At 40.0% G+C, this 14,200-nt stretch overlaps 1 pseudogene; it reads right to left on the bottom strand.

Annotated features, from left to right (window-relative positions):
• Positions 1–9,887: 9,887 nt before the first annotated feature.
• LOC120363332 (small nucleolar RNA U3) lies at positions 9,888–9,989 on the bottom strand (annotated as a pseudogene).
• Between the last annotated feature and the right edge of the window lie 4,211 nt (positions 9,990–14,200).

Genomic DNA, 14,200 nt, shown 5'->3' with positions numbered 1-14,200 from the left:
GAGTCAGGCCAGAGTTCAGTGAATAAGCAGTCATCACAGGTAAACTGATGGAACTGCAAATCATATGCGGAAGAGTTCACAGAGCATGGAATAATGAGGTTAATATAAATAGTATGAATTAGTTTTAGCAAGAATTGCCCAATTCACAGATCTACGGAGTCAGATTTAAAACCTAATCATTTCACCTGGTTCAAATGGCTAGTGATCTTTATTCACATATTTTTTTCTGGAACATACTTGCTTAAAGTCATGGTCAACTATTAATTTTTGTCTTTGATGCTCTGAGGTGATAGGAGTAGGTTGACTGTCCTTATTAAAATCTCTGTAAGGTTTTCTAAAAGGATGCTCCATAGAGTGCATACAGACATGGACTCACACTTTCCCAGAAGTAACTAATGGCATGAAAAGTGGTTATAAAACACTACTGTTCCTGACACATGAAGCCCACGTGTAAAATCTGACTTTAAAACCTAATACAGATTTCTTCTAGAAGTTTAAATGTAAGCAAACCTTGAAAGCTATATGATTTATAAAGATAAATGTGCTGAAATGTGGATATTGAGTCTAGCAGTGGTGTCACTGAAGCCTTGCAGGGAAGCAGCATGCCTAGACTCCCTCCCACAACATGACTGACATGAATACAGCTGTTTCTATAATAGTAATAACATTATAGAATTAGCAACTGACTTTCTAAAGTCAGAGACTTGTATTGTAGGTACTGATAGCATTAGTTTTTAAATAGAAGATAATATAACCAAAAATAAATAAACAACAAAAAAGAATATGAACTTGAAAGTCAGACCTGTCACCTTCCAGCCACTTGACTTTGGAGAACTTTCGTGACCTCACTGGGTCTCGGTTTCCTCAGCACCTGGTCAATAAATACATTTCCATCTGCTTTATTGCTTCAAACATAAAAAAAAAAATTCTTGATGAAAACTTTTCTGAACTAGCAAGTTATGAAGATAGGATACAAATTGAGATTATGTTTTATCTATTGTGGTCAGCTGAAAAATAGCTTCCCAAATATGTCCATATTCTAATTCCCAGATCCTGTGAATATATTACCTTATACAGCAAAATAGACTTTGTAGATGTCGTTAGATTAGGGATATTGAGATGGGAAGAGTATCCTAAATCATCCAGGTAAAACTAACATAATCACAAGGCTCTTTAAAAGATAGAGACAGGCAGGTCAGAGAGAGAAGAAAATGTGCTGATGGAGGGACAGATCAAAGAGCAAGAGAGAGATTTGAAGATGCTATACTGCTGACTTTGTAGATGAAGGAAGGGACCACAGCCAAGGAATGCAAGTAGTTTCCAGATACTGGAAAGAATGGAAAGAACAAGGAAATAATTCTCCCCTAAAGCATCCAAAAGGAATGCAACCCTGCCAACACCTTGATTTTAGGACTTCTGACATCCAAAGTGTAAGATAATACATTTGTGTTTATTGAAGCTGCTAAGTTTGTGGTCATTTTTACAGCAGCAATACATCTGTCCACACTAATTCCACTCACACAATTCCACAGTGGATGATGCGGCATTCTGACCAGCTAGTGGCAAGTTCCTTGGAAAAAATTGGCAAAATACGTCAATACACTGAAAATGTGTTCATCCACATGGACACAGGAACGGGAGCACTACACACTGGGGTCCGTTGGGGGGAAATGGGGGAGGGGTGGGGGGGTGGGGAGGTGGGAAGAGATAGCATAGGGAGAAATGACAGATACAGGTGAGGGGACGGAAGGCAGCAAACCACACTGCCAAGTGTGTACCTATGCAACAATCTTGCATGTTCATCACATGTACCCCAAAACCTAAAATGCAATAAAAAAAAAAAAAAAGGAAATGTGTTCATCATTTGACCCAGTCATACCACTTCTAGGACTCAATTATAAATAAACAATAATAAACTTGCACAATGCTCATCCTGGTACTATTTATGGTAACAAAAAATGAAAATAACATAAATATCCACTGATAAGGGTGTGACTGCATAAATTATACAGCATGTAAATTATGTATGAAACATTTTCAACTTACACATGCAGTACATCCTCAATTGCATTTTTAATGCCTGGATGAGAATAAAATGACAATTAATAGAAAATGTAACAAAATATATAAAGAGGTTCTCCTCTAGATGGTGAGTAATTTTTATTTTTCAAACCAATATCTGTGTATTTTCCAAATTTTCTATAAAGAGCATATACGATTCAATTATTAAAAAGAAGTGTTACACTATGTTGGTAACCCACGCCACAATTCAACATGAAAATGGATTATTAATAAGAAAGAGACCCCTTACAAAACGGCAAACCACCAATCTAAAAAAAAAAAAAAAAAAAAAAAAAAAAAAGAAAGAAAAATAATCTGCGCATTTAAAACTTTCAACATATTTTTAAAGTATGGTAATACCTAATTAATCAAGCAAAATTATGTTCCGCATATGTCACTTTTCTGGAAAATTGAAGCCATTTATTTCCTTTACATTCTCACCATTTCAGAAATCTTAACACTATGGTGGAAATTTTTGAATAATTGTTATATATTTTCTTTTTTTTTTTTTAAGATGGAGATTCTCTCTTGTCACCCAGGCTGGAGTGCAGTGGCATGATCCCGGCTCAATGCAACCTCCACCTTCTTGGGTTCGAGCGATTCTCCTGCCTCAGCCTCCCAAGTAGCTGAGATTACAGGCACCCGCCACCACACCTAGCTAATTTTTTGTATTTTTTAGTAGGTATGGGGTTTCATCATGTTGGCCAGGCTGGTCTCAAACTCCTGACCACAGGTGATCTGCCCACCTCAGTCTCCCAAAGTGCTGTGATTACAGGCGTGAGCCACGGCACCTGGCCTCATGTGTTGTATATTGTATCCATCATTAAATCAGGAGTCAACGTACATGATTTGTAGGATCATTTGCTACTGGGTGCAGCACTTAATATGTGTGTATTTCCAATACCTTACCTAGAAACTGGAAATAAAAATTTGTATTCTGGCTACCACATAAAGTGTTTGGGGAGGTCAAATGAGATAATATGTATTTAAAAACCTTTAAAACTGGAAAGTACTATATAAAAATAAGAAATATACATTATTTTCACATTCTAGGAAATTCAAACATGATTGTAAATCAATATTTGTTGGATGCTGCATTAAATGATGCCTCATGAGTTGTCTAAATACTCAGTGCTAATTGTTCCCCATTTCATAGGCCAATGGGTCATGTTTCTGTGAATTAAGTCTTCTTTTTAGAATCTATGCTGTGATTATTTCTTAAAAGGCATAAGAATGAATGGGGGAGAGAAGCTGAACATACAGAACAAAATGTATATGTATATGTGTATGTGTGCATGTTTATCTATATTTAGGCAAACACACATGTATGTACCCTTTTCCTTTGTTTATCCGTGTTTTAACTGTATTTAAAAAACAGCAGTTCTCCTCTCCTTTTAAAAAATCTCTATTTTTCATATAGCTAAGACTTCGGCCATAGATCTTAAAATAACCTACCCTATATCCTTATGTCAGGAAATATGCTCTAACTTATAGTCCTGGGACACTTCTTCTTTCCCTGACACCCAGATTCAGTCCTCTAGCCCATGTCTCTTCTATACACCTGGAAGATACAGGCCTTAATTCTGAGAAGAGAAGCTATGAGAAAAATGAAACAACCACTGACTCCTCAGGGTTATTTTATTTGCACTTTCTGAGTCATTTTGAACCACACAGGTAAGAGTCAGGGTTTAAATTAGACAATTTCTGGCTGGGAAAGTTATACTGTTCCTAAAATGGAACATGGAGAAAGGAGGTGTGACAATAGTGTAAAATGACTCATCGTCAGCCACAATTAGAATTTCTCCATTGCCTGCCAAGTGCTCAACCGTCCTGGGCTCGGAGCGGCACAGTCTCTGTTAAAGGCCACCTTGGCTTCTGGTAATCTTCCTCAGTTACTGAAAATTATTGATCCTGTTTCCACACATCTCAGTGTTAATCGGCTTCTCCTGAAGTGTCCCCATGGACACCAGAGACCAGCTTGACCTGTTAAATAAGCAGAGTTGATTCCTATTAATATTTTCTCTCTTCTAAGTTGAAGAGTTAGACACCACCAACTGAGGCAACTTTTAATTTGTTCTTAAAATAGGACAGTCATTTCTGGATGAGCCATCCACATGAGTCTCTGTCAGTGATAGTGATTCGGAAGTATAGCTGGTACCAAGAGAGATGACGGGACAGAGCAAGTCCTAGATGGAAATAAAAAGATCACACAAGAGGTAAAATCACATGGTCATATGGGCTTTAGAATCAGCGAACTTAAACCCTTGATCTATCACTTCTCAGCTATTTCCAGTAATCAATAAAATGAAATATAAAACATAGATACTCAATAGTCAATGAGGTCCTCTTAAGAATGCAAAGAAAACTTCCATTTTGGGATGCTGGCACTTCTGGTTGCAGCATGTAATCTGCATTTAAAAAGTAATAAATTTAAAAATCCAAAATGCCTGCAAGAAAACAATACAAGAAACAAATCAATCTCCATGTTTTTGGTTTAGTTTTGGGCTTTTGATTTGCTGATGCTTTATGAAAATCAAATTCTAGATCAATAGAAGATAGATTTCAACAGCTTCAACAGCCTCCACCATAGCCTGTGTTCCTTGGGACAGCGCTTGCTTTATATCTAATACTTTCCACTGTTTTTCAACTGAGTTTGTTTGAAGGACACAGACTGTGTTTCACTGCCTTTTTGCATGCCCTGTGTCACTCTGAACAGTGTTAGGCACATGGTAGATATGTAATGAACATCAATTTATTGAAAGAACTCATGATACTATTGTCCTCAGTGCCTCTGAATGCTTCCTATGACAGTAATGCAAATATTTGTCTTTTTCTGTAGATGCCATCAGTTCGGTTTGCCCTTTCGAAGGGAACTCAACTGTTTCCTGGAGTTTTGCTGTTTGAATTTCATACGTTTCTGTTGTGGAAACGAGATGATGCCTTCAATCCTCATCATTCTCATTAAAGACAGGTGCAACCAAACTGCTTCTCCAGGCATCTCCCAAGACATCAATAATGGGGTCAGTGGAAACAGACATCCCTGGGGTGAGCCCCACTGCCCAGCAGAGGAAGAGAGAACTAGTATATTTGGTCTAAGAACATACCTCCTGTTGACCTTCTACCCTACCTACCCCCAGCATAAGTGTAAAGACGGGGCTCTAGAAACTCACCCTCTCTGGCTCCCTCTAGTCAGAGCCTCACCGCACTCTCTCCTTTGGATCCACCTTATTCACTTTATTCCTGTTTATGAAAACCCCCTCAAAAGCCCCAAACTGCAAAGCCACTCCTCACCTCCACATTGTAAGGGTCTGCTCATCTTCATTCTGTCCATCTCTTCCACCTTTCCCCTAACTCTGAGAGCCTTCCGCTGTGCTAGTTGGATTCCTAGCAAATTATAGAGGACAAATCCCCTTTATTGTCATCTTTTCTCTGAATATTTTCCACTTTCTTGTTGTTCAAACAGAAATTAGGTCCTCAGGAGTCTTTCCACCCCACTGACGCCGATGATTCACTGACTCTTAAATCCGGCTCCTGTCCACTGCTCCTTCCCTTCTTGGTGGTTTCACTCCCCTCCTTACGCAGCTGAAACTCCACAGTCAATCCTTTGCCTGCACCCTTCTGCACTTATCCCTCTCTGATTTGCTCCCACTTCCCTGGCAAACCACAAACTTGGCTAACTCCAACATTTCATTCCCTGCAGCTCACTCTAGTAGTGGCTGATGTTCTCCTGGTTCTGGAAGGGAGTAAGTGCCCTCCTCACCTGCCTGAAACTTCCATTGCTGATTTTGGGCTGGTTTTTTTTTTCTTCAATTCCAAATTTTACTTTAACTGTCATCTGCTGTCCCCAAGTCCTGCCTTCTTATTTTCCATGGGAACTCTTGGTTCACTGTCACTTCATTCTCTTTTGGTGCTAATCCTTAGTCATTTAAATATACATGTAACTGAGACTTCTAACACCTGGACCACCTCCGTGGTCAGACTCGAAGACCTCATCATTACCATCCTTACAGAGCTGCACACCCTTCACAACATCAAGTGTACACATCCCACTCTCTGCCAGCTGCCTCCTAACAGCAGCTCATTCCCTCTAATGCCTTATGCCAACTGTCTTTCCGCCCACTAACACCCACAATTCATTTATTTTTTAAATCCCTTTACTGTTCACTGTTCCTCAGCTCCTTGATAGTTTCACTCCCCTCTTTACACAGCTGAAACTCCGTGGTCAACCATTCCATGCACCCTTACGTCCTTATCCCTCTCTCATTTGCTCCCACTTCCTTGGCAAATCACAAACTTGGTTAAATCCAAATCAGCACTTTTTCTGCCTATAATCTATTTCAACTTGTGACCACTAAATCAAGCAGCCTCTTTACACTGACCAGCAGTCATAAGACACCCCACTTTCCAAAAGGACTATTCCACACATTCTCTTCCCCTCTCAAATCCCACACTTCCTCCCCCATTCTTATTCTCAGCCAATGGTCTTTCTTTCTATTTTTCTGAGAAAATAGAAGCAAACAGAAGATAACTTCCACAGACTCCCACTCTCACTGCTGCCCACCACCACCATCTATGTTCAATGACTCTCGCTTTCTACCTGTTACCAGAGCTGTTCCTCTGTAAAGCTAGCCCTGACCCCTGGGTACTGGATCATAGCTATGGGAAGTTTTACAGTGTAACTCATTAATTTTTCCCAGCTGCAATGAGCTTCTAAAAGAATTTGAGAAGGACATTTCATAACAGTTTGTCAATACAGGAGATTTTACTATTATTAATACACGCAACAGATCAAAGTGAAGGAAAGACTTGACTTGGGTGGCCATTATAGCTGACTGTTGTCAGCCACGGAGTAGTGAAAAAAACACCAGTTAGTTGTTTAAATGCTAGTGCTGAGTGACCTTGGGAAATATTCCGGAGTTATAACAAACTGAGTCTGAATCATAATTCTGCTACCAGCTGGCCTTACTATTTGAACAAGTTATGAAATAGCAAAGGCCTTTAGTTTCCTGCATGTAACAGCACTGCCTCATATGTTGTATTGAGGCCTAAGTCCTTAGAATTATGTAAAATGTTCATGAAATATATAATTTTCATGTTTATTTTCTTCTTGATGTGTTCATTTTATGTGGCTAAAAAGTAAAAACATTGTATTACCATTTGCATGCTGTAGAAGGAAGAAAAGTGACCAAACCTTGCCCCTGTCTCCAAGATGTCCATGTCTTACTCCCCGGAATCTGTGAATGTATGACCTTACCTGGAAAAAAGAGTTTATAGAAGTCATCTTTTATTATCTGGGTGGGCCCAGTGTCATTATAAGAATCCTTAAAGGTAGAGGCTGGGCACGGCGGCTCACGTCTATAATCCCAGCACTTTGGGAGGCTGAGGAGTGCAGATCACAAAGTCAGAGGTTCAAGACCAGCCTGGCCAATATGATGAAACCCTATCTCTACTAAAAATACAAAAATTAGCTGGGTGTGGTGGCACACGCCTGTAGTCCCAGCTACTAGGGAGGCTGAGGCAGGAGAATTGCTTGAACCCGGGAAGTGAAAGTTGCAGCAAGCCGAAAAGGCACCACTGCACTCCAGTCAGGGTGACAGAGCAAGTCTCTGTTTCAAGAAAAAAAAAAAAGAAAGAAAAATAGAAAAGGTACTCAGAAGAGTGAGATAGAGGAAGATTGACTACAGAAAGGGAGGTCAAAATGACTCAGCATGAGAAGGACTCAATGCATCCTTACCGGCTTTGAAGGTGGTAGAGCAGTGCCAAGGCATGTGGGCTGCCTTTGGAAGCCAGACAAGGCAAGCAGGTGTATTCTGCCCTGGAAGCTCCAGAGAGGAACGCAGCCCCACTGACACAGCCCTCCTGATTGGATTTTAGCCCAGGGAGACCCATTTTAAACTTTTGACCTCCAAAACTGTAATTTTATAAACCTGTGTTGCTTTAAGCCACTAAATTTGTGGCAATTTTTGCAATTTTTTTATAGTGCTATAGGAAACTAACACACGTGTGTTCAGTACAACCTATGCCTCACCCCCACCTTGCCCTGCTCCTAATGGTAACCACATTTACCCCTTTCTGCTTTATTCTTCCTGTAGATATATTTTTAATAAACAAATACATATGTGTTTACTCTAGTTTTGTTCTTTCTTATGCAAAATATTCTATACTATATACAACAACTATGCTCCTTGGTTTTTTTGTTGTTGTTGTTGTTTTTTTTTTTACTTAACAATGCACATTCTTGTTCTTTCTTTTTTTTTTTTTTTTTTTTTTTTGAGACGGAGTTTTGCTCTTGTTACCCAGGCTGGAGTGCAATAGCGTGATCTCGGCTCACCGCAACCTCCGCCTCCTGGGTTCAGGCAATTCTCCTGCCTCGGCCTCCTGAGTAGCTGGGATTACAGGCACGTGCCACCGTGCCCAGCTAATTTTTTGTATTTTTAGTAGAGACGGGGTTTCAGGATGTTGACGAGGATGGTCTCGATCTCTTGACCTAGTGATCCACCCACCTCGGCCTCCCAAAGTGCTGGGATTACAGGCTTGAGCCACCACGCTCGGCCTCTCATTCTTGTTCTTTCTTTACCCTGCACAGTACCCGATCCATGACCCAAGTTCTGCAATCAAAATGTCTCCAGACCCTGTGAAACATCCCTCCCGTTGAAAGCCACATTTGCAGATGGAATAAATACCTCAACCTAGGTAAATGTCTTTGCAGGCTGGGGGGTACAGAAGAATCTCTTTAAACACAACTTCAAAAACACAAACATAAGGCAAAATGTGGATCAATTTTATGACATCACTCAGGAGATTGTATTGAGAATTAAACTGTAGGGGATAAAAGTTGAATCCAAAGGACCAACCAGGCAATTCTTAAATTAATTTGGTGAATCCAGCGCCACACAGCAGGCAAATGGTAGAACTAGAATTCAAACCTGTGGTGTCTTATTTCATGCACACACTTTACCTCTGCTTAATATGTTTCTAGAGTGTCAGTATAAGGAATATTGCAGGCTGGTGAAAGGCCTAAAAGAGTTAAGTCGGCTCGAGTACTATCAGGTTTCCTTAAACATAGGTTACATGGTTAAGTTCAGTTTCTATGTTTCAAGACTTTAGAAAGTTATACACGATCGGAAAAATTACGATGGAAAGATCTGGGGATAATGCGAACACATCTTTGTACCAGGAGGAAGTGACTCATGGCTGATGGGAGAATTGGACATTTTCAATGAAGGGCAGAAAATCAGGTTAGAACACGAAAGGCTACAGCTGTGCTTTAACAGTTGTGTCATATAAAAATTGCCAAAGAGAGGCAGCTCTTGGGACCAGCCGAAGAAGGCTCACAGATAGATGTTGGCCCTAAATGCTACAGCCTTCACCTTGCCTGTTCAGTGGACAGGAATGTTTGTGGCACCTCAGCCAGAGGCCTATATGGCCATTAGAAAAGGGGACTCACCATCCTTTACACTGTCCTGTGCATGCTGCACTACCCTGCATTTTACTTTATTGTGGTAAAAAAAAAAAAAAAACAAATATTATGGCCGGGCACAGTGGCTCAAGCCTGTAATCCCAGCACTTTGGGAGGCCGAGGCGGGTGGATCACGAGGTCAATAGATCGAGACCATCCTGGTCAACATGGTGAAACCCCGTCTCTACTAAAAATACAAAAAATTAGCTGGGCATGGTGGTGCGTGCCTGTAATCCCAGCTACTCAGGAGAGGCTGAGGCAGGAGAATTGCTTGAACCCAGGAGGCAGAGATTGCGGTGAGCCAAGATCGTGCCATTGCACTCTAGCCTGGGTAACAAGAGTGAAACTCCGTCTCAAAAAAAAAAAAAAAAATTATGAAATGTATTATCTTTTTTTGAAGGTGCTCTACACATTCAGAGAAACTTCTCTAGTCACAAACTATAGAAATGATCCCTGAAAGTATAGTCTTTGAAATGTATTATCTTAACCGCATTTAAGTGTAGAGTTCAGTAATGTTAAGCATATTTACACTGTTGTGAAAGAAATCTCCACACATTTTTCATCTTTTAGTGCTGGAACTATATATCCATTAAACAATTCCCTTTTAATCCCCACCTTCTCTGGTAACCACCATTCTATGAATCTGACTACTTTCTAGACCTTGCATAAGTGATATTGCGCAGTATTTGTGTTTTGTGATTGGCTCAATGTACTTAGGATAATTTTCTCAAGTTTCATCTATGTTGTAGTATGTGACAGGTTTTCCTTCCTTTTAAGGTTGAATAATATTCCATATTTATATACGGATATATATATATGTATATATAAAACATTCCATATATGTCTGCTGCTTCTACCTCTTGCCTATTGTAAACAGAGTTGTTACGAGACCGCACTTTCAATTTTTTCAGATATATACCGAGAAGTTGGATGGCGGGATCATATGGTAGTTTTGTGTCCTATGTTTAATTTCCTGAGGAACTCCCTTACTGTTTTCCACAGCAATTACACCATTTTACAATCCCACCAACAGTGCACAAGGGTTCCAACTTCTCCGTACTCTCGCCAACACTTGTTATGGGATGTTTTGTTTTGTAGTCGTATAAAATCAAAGAATAATGACTGAAGCAAGTCTCGATCAATTTCGAGATTTATTTTGCCAAGGTTGAGGATGCACAAGGGAAAAAGAGACGCTAGCCACAGTCAAATCTGTGGCCCATATTTTTGCCAAAGAAGGCTTGGGGACTTCATTATTTAATGGGGAAAGAGCAGGCAGTAGGGGAAAGAGAAAAGAAAAAAAAAAAAGGCAGTAGGTAAAAGTGGTAATTGGTTGCATTCTTTCAAGGCTTCAATCACTGTTCACTGAATTCACATTTTACATGTGAACAGAAGGGTTAGAGAAATAGTCAACTACAAATTTGTGTGGCCTTGTGCTCAGTGAATCTGCATTTCTACATCAGACAAAGTAAACATAGAGTAGAAGAAGCAGTTCAATATGTATTTGTCTCAGGCAAGCAGAAGGATGACTTCCGATCCTGTCCTTGTCCCATACCTATGAATATAAGCTGTTGATTTACATTGTCGGGGTGAGATTCAGCAGAATTTCTGCTTTAGAGTAAAAATCTTGGAGCCCACAAAGAATTTCCTTGTAAGCAAATTGTGAGGGAGGCCCTCTGGGGACGTATGTGGCCTCCTATCTGTGCAGCTATCTATTTAGAAACAAAACAAGAGGCAGGTTTGTACCACTCAAGTTCCCAAACTTAATTCTTCCCTTCTGCATGGTGCGTTTGGAGTCCCGAGATTTTACTTTCCTTCCACAGCAACGATTCTAATGGGTGTGAGGTATCTTGCCCTTTTGAATGGGTCATGTTTGCACCAACAGCTCCAGATTCAGTATAGGAGAGGATTAGGGGTGCTTTCTTGATGAAACAATGCTATATTTATGTCATACTTTATATGAGGTTGAGAAAATGTAATTGTCTGTAACTAATATGGAGAGAATGGGATCTTAGAGACTTTGTGAGGTAAGGCTTGGGTGGAGCAAAACTTCTCCCAAGCCACCTTCACTGGCAAATGATGATTCCTAAGCAGGTCTCTCTGGCTTCTTGTTTTCTGTCATGTGTCCTTGCCATAAAATGCTTTATTCCTGAATGTTTACACACTGAGCTTCTTTCTCCATTGTATTATTTGGTGACCCAAATAAATCATTCCACTTTTTTTTCTTTTAATCATTTAACCACAAACAATAAGTTTAGTGTCATGCTTGAAGCATTTCACTCCTACTGCTTGGGTAGATGCTATTTCAGCTGTCACTCAGGCTAAGATTTCAACCACCAGGTGGCACCTAAGGGTTTGTTAAAATCAATTGTGCCTACCCTGTTAGCCAACTTTTAAGTTAATTTGCCTAATACGTTATTTATGACTATACAGTTACAGCTACTGTATTAGTTATCTATCATTGCTGTGACAAATCATCACAAACTTATTGGCTTAAAAATATCACAATGTATTATTGTGATTCTTGTAAGGTGCAATGTATTATTGTGTATTATTTAGTCCAGTCTTCACTGGACTAAAAGCGAGGTGTCAGTGGGGCTGCATTCCTTCTGGATGCTCCAGGGAAGAATCCTTTTCCTTTCTTTTCCAGCTTTTTAAAAAATATATATTTTATTGTATTTTAGGTTTTGGGGTACATGTGAAGAATATGCAAGATTGTTGCATAGGTACATACATGGCAATGTAGTTTGCTGCCTTCCTCCCCATCACCTATATCTGGCATTTCTCCCTGTGTTATCCCTCCCCAACTCCCCACCCACATCTGTCCCTCCCCTAGTTTTCTCCCACAGACCCCAGTGTGTGATGCTCCCCTCCCTGTGTCCATGTGTTCTTATTGTTTAACACTCACCTATGAGTGAGAACACGCAGTGTTTTATTTTCTGTTCTTGTGTCAGTTTGCTGAGAATGATGGTTTCCAGGTTCGATATCCGCATTCCTAGGCTCACTGACCCTTTCTACAATCTCAAAGCCAGCAGCAAAGCGTCTTTATATCTCTCTTGCCTCCCTCTTGCACTTATAAGAGCACTTGCAATTATATTGGGGCCACCTGGATAATCCAGGACAATCTTCCTCACATCAAAGTCAGCTAATTAGCAAATTCAATTTCATCTGCAACCTTCATTCCCCTTTGCCATGTAACCTAACATAATCTCAGGTTTCAGGACATGTCTATCTTTGGGGGCCATTACTTTGTCTACTACTGCTACCATAAGTTCTGGAAATTTTAACATGTCTTGGTTTTTTAATACTTTGCCCTGACATGCTGAAGTCAAACAGCATCAACATTTTTTTCCAGAGTATTCAAAGGATGGATGGAGGGAGGGAGGGAGGAATGGAGGGAGGGAAGCATAGATAAACTGATATTCAGACAAATGTGAGATGTGAATGTGTTTCACATACAGAAATCCCATTTAACTTCATGAACTTCTCCTGAACCCCACTTGAGCTTATAGATATGAAGTGGACATCACTTCCAGCTACCATCATTACCAGGCTCAAACATCCAATTCCTAGCTTTTTAGTTCTGAAAACCTTAGTTGGTGAGCAAGACAAAAAGATCTAAAACATTACTCGAAGAATTTTTTCCAGATTCAAGATGGGTTTTTGCATTCACAAAATAGGTTAGGGTTCTCCTGGCTGTGGGGAGAGAAGGCATGGAGAAGCAGGAAAATTATTTGCTATGGTGAAGGTGATATTGGTGAATTATTTGCTAACACAGGTCCTGAACTCTGGGGTTAGATCCTAGGTTGGCAGAGAGTGTAGGGAGAACGCAGATTATAAATTTGGGAGACCAAGAAAAGAGAAAACTTGTCCACACCCCTACCTGGGATTTTGAAAGACGGCAGACAAACTCACAAACACTCAACACACTATAGTGGCAGAGGGTGTAGAGTGGAAAAGACTTTGGGAGCTGTTAGGGGCAGAGAGGGATAAGCAGCTCACTGTGTTTCCCATGACTTCAGAGAGGCATGAGATACCACCTGTATCCTCTCCACACACCTGAGAAAAGGACTTGGAAGTTAGGAGAGAGGAGGAGAAAAAGTAAAACAAGCCATTTGTCTAGATATATTCATAGAAGTCTCAGCAGATGCCAGGACAGAGTGATGACTATCTCCAAAGACCAGATGGTACAGAGCCAGGGCAGATCCCTGCATAGATAAAGCAGCCCAAGATTTGCGACCTCCTTTCTGCTGACACACAAGATTGTAGAAGCCCCTAGAACTTAAATGGAATCTCAGAAAGAAAAGAGGAAGAGAGAGGAAGGAGGACAAATCCTGAACTGATTGAAATAGGCCTAGAGAAAATGAGTTTATTTTGAATGGACCCAATTATGCATGTATATAATATATACATAATTTTGCTAAAGATGAAGCAACATTTAAAGTCAAGCTGAGATTTTCTTAATTCTATTTTTCATACACATGAGTACATAGCTTGAAACGGTATGTCTACTAGATACAGATATATAATAGGTAAAAAGAGCTATTAAGCCATATACTTCAATTTTTTGCTCAAAACTATGCAATCATATGGGTGCACTAGGTGAAAAATGATATACTGGAGAAACCTTTGTGCTTGTTAGAAAACCTAAATTTTGATTCCCAGCCACCAGTCCTAGTTTTT

Source organism: Saimiri boliviensis, chromosome 4 (genome assembly GCF_048565385.1).
Source record: "Saimiri boliviensis isolate mSaiBol1 chromosome 4, mSaiBol1.pri, whole genome shotgun sequence".
Classification (NCBI taxonomy): domain Eukaryota; kingdom Metazoa; phylum Chordata; class Mammalia; order Primates; family Cebidae; genus Saimiri; species Saimiri boliviensis.
This window is presented reverse-complemented; position numbering and strand designations above follow the sequence as displayed.